We start from the raw sequence: 12280 nt of genomic DNA, 5'->3' as shown, positions 1-12280 counted from the left end.
GGTTTTAGCAGAAATTTTTGTCCCCCTGGGAAGTTAGTGCCGTCAGTGCCACCACGTAGTGCCTGCATCGTAGGCATTACGTAATTTTCTTTGCAGCAACCTTTTGGGACCCAGCTGCAACCTTTTGCGTACCTCCGTTCATATCCTTTTTTCCATCTGACTTTGCACACTGCGAGGTGTTCCTCCTGTTACACCTTTCAAACCTTCTTACTGTCAATTTCCGTTTCAGCGCTGAATGACCTTACAGGTCCGAACGCTTGGCCTTTCGCCTAAATTCTATAATCCAATCCAATTAAAATATTGTTATGGTGGCATCACCCATCCTTGGATGGGATATTGCTCTCATGTATGAGGCGCTTTATCTTTTACCTCCTTTATTGTCAGGTTTGAATCCCGACTGTTCATCTGATTTATTGATTTTACTTTCATTCCTTCTCGCTATCTTCCTCCTCTAATCTGTTTTACCCGGACCATATTAACCGCCTATTACGCTCTGAACTCAGTGATCCCCCGCCAAACCCTTCCCCTATTATTTTACAAATATCTCTGACCTCTCACAATGTAAATACACCACAAAAAATATAATAAAATAAAATAAAAATCTTTCAGAAATATGGTGCTAACGAACTATCGTCTTCATCTCCTCTGACTTCATTTGTGAACAGTTTCAATATTAGAAATTTGAGTCATGGGTATCTCATCCTGCTCTGATTCGCATTTATGCCTGAGAAGTAGCGACAATTTCGCTACCATAACTTTTCGGTCGGATTGTTCCAATTGGGAAACTTCTGGTCGACTGTCCCGCCTTAAATACTTCGTTTTCTTGTCCGAGGCTTCGGCAATTCGATTCTCAAAACGGTAGTGATTTTCTTCATTGGACTAATTTCCAGGCGTTTTCGCCACATTTTGCTATAACTATGTCAAGAACGTCTTTCCTTCCATGTTGAGCATGACCTTGATTTCTGGACACCAGTGCCCTTGAGAAATCAGGACTGTAGGTTTTAAAATTCTTAAAAGAGAAAAATTTGGCTCAGCAAATTTACCTTCGTCCGTAACACCTTCCACAGTTCTGTGATGGCTACATAAACCGTTCTTTCGACGTATCCTTTACTTTCTTCATGAAAGAGAAGAGAGAGAGAGAGAGAGAGAGAGAGAGAGAGAGAGAGAGAGAGAGAGAGATTTTTCATTTAGAGAGAGATTTTTCAATTATAATAATGGGCTTCATGTACTCGTATATAGCACACGGATAGTATGTGTGCGAGTGTGAAATGTTTTTATTTCTTCATTTATAATTTATTCATCATTTTTATCTGCACTTTATAATGCAGTATTGTAGGAGCTCAGAATTAACGGTATTTTTTATTATGTTTAACATTAATGTGGTTTTAGGACTATTAGCAAATTGTGTCTTGCAGTTCTTTTGTGAAAATCGTTCGAATACGATAACTGAAATTTGCACAATATATCAGATAATCCTCATGGAATACTCCCTTATAGAATTGCTCTTACTGAAAAGACATAGAATCAGAGCCTGACTAATGTAGAGCGATGAAAGTCCATGTACTATATCGATATTAGTGTCTGTCCGGATTCAGTCAAAGTCAACACAAACTTATATAGTATAACGCGAGACCTCGAAATCAATTTCTAATATGATGGAATACTGAATACGAATGAATTCCAGGTGAAAGGGAATCAGAATATAAGTGAAATCTGTTAGATGAAATATGCTTTAAAATATGCGTTTCAGCCAGGCGTCATTGTTTGGTCGGAACAACACCAATTAATTACTCTTTGAACAGTAATCATAGTAGATTCCATATGTATTGCAGTGTGTAAACGTTAACCTATGAATTGGAATGATTCATTAGATGGTAAAAAATTATACGACATTATCAGTAGTTGGCGATTTGGTAGTTTTTCAATTTTGTTGTTGTAGTTTCAAATGCTTTGTTTCATTGATACTGGTAACAGAAGGAACCACATTCGGTTACGAATTTTATATGTATCAGTGCTTTTATGATGTTCTGCATTATGGAAGTATTTCACGTGATGCATACAATGGATAGTAACCGAAAGCAATAAATGGCGCTGTTGTTCTGAATGCGTGCAGCGGTTTGGTGTTGTCTAAAATGCAAATTGTTTATTTCCCCTGTTCACGCACCAAACTCCCAAACCCCTCCCGTCTCTCTCTCTCTCTCTCTCGTCTCTCTCTCTCTCTCTCTCTCTCGCTCCACACAACACATACAGGTGTGTCTGTAGACAATATGTAAACAATTATTTTAATCTTTTTTATCACGGCAGTCTAAAATTACATCCACAAAAAACGGTGATAATTATGGTGCAGTAAAAACTTTTGTGTCTTATATTTTCAAAATATCTGACAAAGGGGTATGCGAGGTGTATTGGGCAATATTTGCGGAAATTACTATCTTCAAAATTCGTACACATGAATATCCGGGAAGTGGTCATTGGTCTTTAGTGTTCATGAGGCACCATTACTTACGACAAATTTAGTAGTGTTCGTCGAGGAAGAAAAAGACGCCGTATTGGATTCGTCATTAATTGTTCATCAAATTCTTCCAAGTCTTACTGTATGGTATGGCTGTGAAATGTTTTTTTTTTTTTTTTTTTTACGCCACGTTAACTCGGTGCGGCCAACGTGGAATCAAAGAAATGTATTTCTGGTGATAGAAATTCATTTCTCGACATAATGTGGTTCGGATCCCCCTATAAGCTGTAGGTCCCGTTGCTAGGCGACCAATTGATTCCTAGCCACGTAAATATATCTAATCCTTCGGGCCAGCCCTAGGAGAGCTGTCAATCAACTCAGCGGTCTGCTAAAACTAAGATATACTTAACTTTACGTCACGTTAATACAATTTGCTGATGGTGAATGATTCGCCGAGGATATGCTAGAGGAAATCGGGATTTTTCCCTGTTAATGGAAAGCCAAGCAGTGATTAGGCTATTAATATCTGAAGATACCACATTCTGAACAATCATGTTAACGTCTGAGCTACTTACCTATGGACTTATGGACTTATGAGAGACTGAACGCCAATATAACGTAATGTTTGTTTGCCTGTTTGTATGGTGTTTTTACGTTGCATGAAACCAGTGGTTATTCAGCAACGGGACCAACGGCTTTACGTGACTTCCCAATCATGTCGAGAGTGAACTTCTATCACCGAAATACACATCTCTCACATCAATGGAATGCCCGAGTATCGAAGTCACGGCCACCGAGGTGGTACTCCAACACCATACCGACCACGCCACTGAGGCGCTACTATGTGATGGCATTGAGTGGTTACAAATATATCCGAGATTAATGTGAACTCTTGCTTTTAGATGTTAGCATATAAATACCATTTAAAGCTGTAATAGAACTTGGAAGCGTTGAATTTACAAAGTTTCAACCAACAGTTGACAAACCAGCGTTTTTGACCTTTGTATAAAATCAGCAGGACACGCAGGCTCCAGTGTTTATAAAACGACGATTTGATCAGCTAACAAGAATACTCAAGACGTCCACGTGGTTCGCACGAATAAGTGCGAAAATAATATTCTGGGTGATTTCAGTTTTACCTAAAACTTCTAGCTTTTTCATTTAGGAACTGCGTGTTTTCAGTTCACCTAAACGCGAGTGTTTCGACCAGAAGAACGGCGAATGCTTCTCACCGACTGTGTTGAATTTTTAATAATATAACAGTTGTACGTCACTTAATAACTAAAAACAATGATTTCTTTATTAAAAACAAAAGACTTGATGCAAATTTCTGCGGCATCACCAACTAGTCGTTTGCGTACCCAGGACGTCGTCTGTTGAAGTAGAGAGTCAATTGTAATTAAAATCAGTAGCTTATTAAAGCAGTATAATCACGGTGGGTACACGATGAGATTAAATTTTGAAGTGGATGTTATCATTAAAACGTTAATTTTTGGCTTCGCGTGAAAGCCAGCAATTCCTGTCAGGGAATAACCAATCGGTCCAATGAAGGAGGAAATCGGAATCTCTTAATCTGGTCTTAAAATAATTTTTTGCTTTTATTAATGACTGTTCTTACCAAAATGACCAAATTGTATTTAGGGTCTGCCTTTTCTAGTTCCTAATTCCTTGACACTAGTTAGAATGGTAAGGGAGCTCTGCTTGTCCATATTTTATTATTTTGATACAAATGTCCCATAGCACGGATCCTATCAAGAAGAAGTGTTCCAATATCCTGCGGGTTTTCATGAAATTATTGCCAAGTACACACAGTTTTGGACAATGCTAAACTGGTCAACTGACATTATTGAGACTTTTGTTATGTATGAAAAGAAATAGATTCAAGTATTTCCAATTGTCATGTATGCCACCGTTCGGTGGTTTTAAAGAAACTTTGCCACTAAGCTACATCTCAGTATCGTCGTTTCCTTATATGTCGTGTGAGTTGGCAGGTTTGTTTTTGAAATGCTGTATTTACTTAAGTTATGGATATTTAAAAGTATTTACGGGAAACAGGGTAGTTCCAGTATCTTTACAATTCGTCACCATATGGTGTCTGTCATCATTATTCATGGGTTTATTGGAACTGCTATCCTAAAAACAAAATTTTCATGACATATTGTGCATCGTTTCAGAAGGCTCTCCACCAGATAATCAGATTAAAGTTGATAATTTTTCCTTTTGATTCCTAATTATATAAATATGTCGTGTTCGGCTTTATTAGTTAAGAGTTTTCAAGGATGGATTGCAATCTTGTCAGCGAATACCCACTACACAAACAATTAAAGTATACATCAAATCCTTTCGCACATTCTCAACAGTTTAAAGAAATAGGTCGTCTGCAAAGGATTATGACTAAGTTTTAAAAATCCTCAGACGCTGGGTTTACTATCCTTTCGCAGGGATAAACTTTCTATGATGGTATCTGCAGGGTTCTTTAGTTTTACTCGCCAACTATATAAAATTTGAGAATGTGTCGCAAACACTAAAAGACAGCTCACAGCAAGAAGAGAATGAGAAAGGAGTTGCATCCTGGAAATAGTCACCTCATAAAAGGTTCTTGAAAAAAAAAAATTACCGATTTTCTGAGATAGATTATTGGGGTAATAATTTTTTCTTTATTTTGGAATCACAACCAATTTAACAACTTGTTTTGAATCTATTTCCGATTCAAGTTAGGTCGATGTTCTCCCTTGCGGAAATGAGCAGATCAATCATTTTAGCTCTCAGAGGTGGTATGCTGGTTTTCTATCAATAATTCCTCACATACACATATGCAAGTATAAATAAAGAAGTTTGTGTAGTACTTTTGTATGTATGTGGCTTTGCTTGTGACATGTGTGCTGCCAATGTACATATTCGCGGCATTTATACTAAACGAGTAAAATAGTTATTTTCATATCTCCGAAACATAACCATACGTCTAGGTATAACTTCTGCAGTTTTTTCTATGTAACACTTATTAATGCTTATTATAACCGTTGCAAATGTAATCCATTTCAGGATTCGTTGAAAAGGATAATAATTCTTCCTTGCCATCAACAACATAAGCAATATCCTTTTACCAAATCATTCGCTGATGTGTTTTGCAGATTCTTAAAAGCCTTTAGAAGATAAAAGACGGTCGCCTTAAAACCTTGCTCCATTATTTCAGTTAGAGACAACCTTGCAGGGTCCCAGAGAAAGACCTGTTCCCCCTCGGCGGAAGGGTTTCAGGCTATTAAATTGATAATGGGGAGAAATGGCAGTTCGGGAATTCTTTTGAGTAGATGGCATTCGATCGGAACTTTGTTTCTCCGGCGGTGGAAGGAGCCAGCGTGAATGTCGTCTAATTGAGTGTATGCATCTGGATCAAAGAAATAAATGTGGCCTGACGCGTGATTCATTATGGCATCTTTTTCTTATAAATATTTACTTACGTTATATTCTGGGCGGCATTTAGAGAATTGATTATACGATTTCTTTTGAGTTTGTGTTCTTTGTTATAACCTCATATTTGCCTTACGATGAGCATTTCTCATTTCTTGGTATAGGTTTGAGATATGTTCTCCAAGTGCATGGTCAACAAAGTTCACAGGTAGTAAAAGAATGTTTCCTAAAAGCGTTTACGTTAATAGATCTTTTACCTTTCACAATAAAATTATAGTTTTAATGGTATAAGGTCTTGTTCTCCTTAACTCGTGTTGGGAAAATGTTGAACCATCCCACTCATAAAGGAATAAGGGGGGTGTGGGTGCTTGTCTCGTTATTCTTGTCTTGTTAAAAATGAGAACGCTTTCATGTTTACCTTTTATCACTGATCTTATTGAATCTAATAATAGAAACCATACAGAGAACACAACTTCACCTATACTTCAGCGCGAGTTGAATTTTCCGGAATTTTTTGAGGCAATAAAAATGTCAAATCTATCAAGTTTTAAAAAGTGCTTACAAGAAGTGTAATTTGCTAAAGTAATCATAAGTACACCAAAGATTCCGTCAAGTTCTTATCTTTATTCGGATATAAATAATAGGCTATGTACCATATGCATGCAAATACCAAATCATTCAATATATGTGTATGTATTAGTTCAAGATAAAAGAGTAATTTGAATATCTTCATCTGCTCCTTTATTTACATTTTCGTTCATTAACAAATGTGAAGGTTTTCAACGACAAAGGTAAGAACAGGAATCGTGTTATCTTTGTTTTCAGAAAATCAGATCATAACCTTCTCTGCAACGCATGAAAGCTCCCCTTTATACTTCCTAATTCGTCATTGCTAATTAGACAGGATTCTTCTCTGATAAAAGAACAAAACAGCGCCAGCAAAGTTTATAGGCGCGAAGACTAATAAAAACTCGAATGATTATATAAACATCTGAAGTGGAGGGGGAGGGGAGGGAGCAGTGAGGTATGGTTGGAAGAGGAGGAACAGAATAAGACTTTTCGGATACGAATGTAGAAAAATAATGAAAAAAATTAAAACTAGCTTTTATTAAAATGCACTACAAAGTACAAAATAATTTTTTGAGACATCAGGATTTTATTACAATTAATCATGTCTAATTTATTACAATTAATCATGTCTACAAAAATAAAAGAAAAGAGTGGGCGCCAAACCTGGAAGAAAATGCTATTTGAAAAGAAATATATTTTTGTTGTTAATGGTAGACTGTAATCTAAAAAAAGGAAAGCGCCCCAGTAGAACAAATTTTCATGTACACAAAGAAGTTGGACTTTCATTTCTGGAAATAAATTATGGAAGAGAACAATCATCAATACGCCAATTTAATTAAGGTACTAAAAACAGACGACAGACTTTGAGAATTTTAGTAACGGCCAGAAAATTTCAATTATTTATTTATTTATTTATTTTATTTATTTGGTTCTTTATTTATTTATCTATTTATTTTATTTATTTATTTCTTTATTTATTTATCTATTTATTTTTATTTGTTTATTTTTTGTGTGGAGTGCAGTGTCCTGACGATGGAAATAAAGAGAAAACAAATTGAATTAAAACTTCAAAGGCAACAACGAAGAGGCGCTTGGGAGAAAAAATGAAATGATGCAGGCATTAGGAAAATCCCAGGTCAGGAAAGTATATGCAATGTCGCAGTATTATGCAGAGCGCCATTGGGTAAAATACAAAATGCAGTGTAAAATAAAAGCTAAGCTTATCGTGAATGTACTCTGGAACTTTAAGTGAAATCTGATGTAGGAATTATGCAGTGAAGTAAATCTTTGGCCTCGCTTAGGCAATTATTATTCAGCCTTTCTAGGACGTTTGCAAGGAATAGCTTTAATGCCTTTAAGTTAAACTAGATTGTTTATTGCACGAGTGCATGGACCCAATGAAACGGTCATTTAGGACGAATTCAGATGTATACAGAGACATATATATGTTTTATTTTATATGAAAAAAAAACCCAAAAATAAAGAACCATCTCTGAACTATTTCACATGTAAGACCATGACTAACTTATGTCCTCTCTGGGAAATCTATGATATATAGTTACGTCGTGAAAGGTTTAACATTATAAGCGAATTAGGAAGAGAATTCGTGTAATTGTGATAACTGTAACACGATAACTTTTCTAGCAATATCAGAAAAAAAGTGGATTATAACTTTGACAGTTTACAAACTTTTGTGAACAATGATTCCATCTGCTAAATTTGTGCGGTCGCACTCAGAAGATCAAGTTATATTACCATTAACGTATTTACTGAATAACAGATGACAATCTATGAATTAAATCTAGGTTGCCACACTCACCTACCCACCACCCACACTACAATAATATTTATATATATATTATATATATATATATAATATATATATATATATATATATATATATATGTATATATATACATATATATATATATATATATATATATATATAATATATATATATATATATATATATCATATATATATAGTATATATATAGATATATATATAGTATATATATATATATATATATATGGATATATATATATATATATATATATACATATAATTATATATATATATATATATATTATATATATATATATATATATATATATATATATATATATATATATATATATCTTGTTGGTATATATTTATACCAGCAAATGTCGGTACAAAAGCCAGAGGGTAGAGTCAACCTAGATTAAACAAAGAAATGTTATGAACATTGCAAAGGGTGCTTGGGATTCAGATATCATAGATAAAAATCTTCCTTCAACCAACGCTTAAGAAAATTAAAGAGAACCAGGGTGACCTGTGGATAGATCTTTTTTCCCCTTGGTATAAATACCACCTTTTTGCTGTAACTTTTTTTGTTTTCATTTATTACCTGCCTGAAGAAGAGAAACAGTAGTCTTTAAAATATAGTACTTACTTTCTATATTTTGGCGATTTTATGGGCTCCTTTTACTAGATGGAATTCTGTTGTGTGTGTGTATATATATATATATATATATATATATATATATATATATATATATATATATATATATATATATATATATATATATATTTATATATATGACTGGTAAAGATGTTCTGTTACAACAGAATTACATCTAATAAAAGGAGCCCCATAAAAATCGCCAAAATATATAAAGTACTATATTTTAAAGACTGCTGTTTCTCTCTTCAGGTAGGTAATACCAAATGAAAAAAGTTACAGAAAATGTGGTATTTATACCAAGAGATCTATCCACAGGTCACCCTGGTTTTCTTTAATTTTCTTAAGTGTTGGTTGAAGGAAGATTTTATCTATGATATCCGAATCCCAATCACCCTTTTGCGATGTTCATAACCTTTTTCTTTGTTTAATCAAGGTTGACTCTACCCTCTGGCTTTTGTACCGACATTTGCTGGTATAAATTAATACGTGACAAATTCCATTTTATTCTGTTGGTTATGGCTATTTTATGTGATCAGAATAGCTGAGCTCCAGCTGTCCATACCTAACTGACAGTTTATATTGTATTAATTTTCTGGTGTCCGTGCGAAATTTAGGTAAAATTACCATTTAATTGCTCTTCTGCCAAAATACCAACCTTATCCGATGCTTTTGTAATATTTTATTGGCAAGAAACAGTTGGACACAGCAGCTGACATGCATCCTAGGAGAGTAGGTACAGAAGACGAAGTAAGGCTTAGGCGCTAGGTTTTCCCCTGTATTTCGGCAAGATGGTTGGTCAGAAATACTGTATTCCGCTCTTTATGATTCATTATTTCGAAATACTCAAAGTCTGGGTACTGGATTCAACCGAAATCTTACACTGACAATGTCATCATTATTTGTGAGAGGATTCCAGTCAACATTTGCCTAAGCATCCAAAATTACATATGATGATAGCATAATTTCAAATGAACCCACAAAAGCTACAATAGCGTAATCAGTTGCTCTTCAGTTTTTATGAACCAGACCGGCACAAACTGACCGGTTCAACAATTACTGGCAACATGGGTTACGAAAAAACAAAAACAAAAAAAACAAAAAAATTGTGCATCGACGTTCTCGTAAGAAAGACAGATTGTCGAGAGCATTAACGAACAGGTCGATGGTATTATTTACGGACACTATTTGAGCGCATGTGCGCACTCTCCAGATATTGAAGAGTATGTAACTACGAAATATTTGCCTTGAAACCTTTAATGCACTGGTGAAGACCCAACAACCGTAAATATATTTTTCCGCGTTTTTATTTGCACGAGACGAGGGTCAACAGGAACAGTAAATTCAATTACTTAAATTCCAAAACGGGAATCATCAGAACAAATAAAGAAGACACTGCTGCGAAACAAAATAGATAAAGAATTAGAAATAGGGGGAACAGATTCGTTACGATAACCATTGTTATTCCGAAATAATCTCCAATAGATCTCTCCTCTCTCTCTCTCTCTCTATCTCTCTCTCCTCTCTCTCTCCTCCTTTAGGCTCAGTGGTTCGTTTTAATATTTACGTTACAAGGATTTTGAAAATTTCTCTTTTATTACATTAGACTTATAAGACCGTTGTGAATAATGGAATTATCATGACAATTGACACGTTCGGAATACTTGTCGTCCAATCCACATAATTATGCATCCTTATACGAAAACGCCATGTTGTGTGTGCAACCTGGGTCACGTATATTTTACATAAAGTTACCTGTCTTTACCAACAACTACTATGAGATTCAGGGCCTCTGTAACAACGGTTTTTTCGCGAATAATTTTTAATCTATGTATTTCATAAATATAACGCTTATTCAGATACACATTATATCTACACATAATTTTGGCTATATTCTGCATTACGTAGGTTGAATAAACTTGGTACTTATAATGTAAAAGTGACTTTTTTGAGACGGCCAACTTACTCAGAGAAAAGTTTTCGAACGCACTCGTTACGTAACTTATGACAGCATTTCTTCCCCCCTTTCTCGATGGATGATTGGCTATACGTAACGAAGGCTAACCTCTGGCAACAGTGACATACAAATTTAAATACAAGCAAAGCAGTACATTTATGAACTCTGAAGCCTCTCCACAAAAAAACTGCTAATTGTCATAATGAACAAACCAACAAAATGTGTTTAATAAATACAAAAACACTTCGATTATTAGTCTAACTCCCAAAATAAGTGTCCTAAGAATTACAGTCTACTTTATAGGTCACAATCAGATTGACATGATGTAGGGAATAGTTGGTAATTTTCAAAAACATAGTAGACAAGCTTGATTTGATAACTGCTATATCAATGTCAAGCAATTTTTATTTATTGGCTATCTACCTATTTACTGAAAAAAATAGCCGGTACCGTATATTGGCTTTAAACCTTCACCAATTATCGTCAGAATGATGACTTCACGAGGCTCCACCCACTTTAGGCCCCGTTAACAAAATTCAGGATAACACTGTTGGATTAGAAAATTTAAACTTCTGGGCTATAAAAACTCATTTCTCGAGCAGTTGTAAGAAATGCTAAATGATCCTCAAGGATCCCAGCAGTTGGCCTAAACGTTTAATTCATGTATATTACTGCTATTACTACAGTAGTATTGCTACGCTAGCACCCCACCCACATCTATGTATCGTTCCGCCATTCAAAAAGTCTTTATATCAACACGTCGTACGGCCTAAAGAAGAAGAACAAAAAAAATATCGGATGATCTGCTGGTCTGCTGAGATTTTAGCATCCATATAACGCTTGTATTTGCTTCGGATAAAAATCTTATTTTAACAAAAAAATAGTTAAATAAAGGCTGATTACATACAATCATCCTCTCTCTCTCTCTTGGTGGCATAGTGAATAGTTAATGGAAATGTTCAAAATCCTGAATGACATTAACAGTATTATAATCACGTTACGCTAAAAAAATTTTAAAAAAAAAAAAAAAAACAAATCAGACCATAAACAGGATTTTAAATTTATTTAAAACTGGAATATTACCTATTCAGGCTATAGTAAGTATTGCCATGGCTTTCTCTTGACTGTATAAAGTTTCAAGTCGTAAGGCAAGTGCAGTTTTGCAACCACGGGGAAAATTCCAAATCCTGTTAGCCATTCTTGACTGCCATGGGTTTCAGAGCCGATGGAATAAGGTGAATGAAGTTTCTGTCTGGCGGATGAGCGGGGCAACATTTCGTAAAACGGTGTTTACCTTGCTTACGTAATGAATGTTTTTCGACTCTTGGCCCGTAATCATTGGCCATGGCGTCGGCTAGATAATTTTTACTCTATAAAAATTTAAACTATCGGGTTTAGGTTATGATAATGCTGACAAAACTTGTGTGTGGTTGTAAAATTTACATATATC

This window comes from Macrobrachium nipponense, chromosome 17 (genome assembly GCF_015104395.2).
Source record: "Macrobrachium nipponense isolate FS-2020 chromosome 17, ASM1510439v2, whole genome shotgun sequence".
Taxonomy (NCBI): domain Eukaryota; kingdom Metazoa; phylum Arthropoda; class Malacostraca; order Decapoda; family Palaemonidae; genus Macrobrachium; species Macrobrachium nipponense.
The sequence above is the reverse complement of the archived record's forward strand: the minus strand, read 5'-3'. Positions refer to the sequence as shown.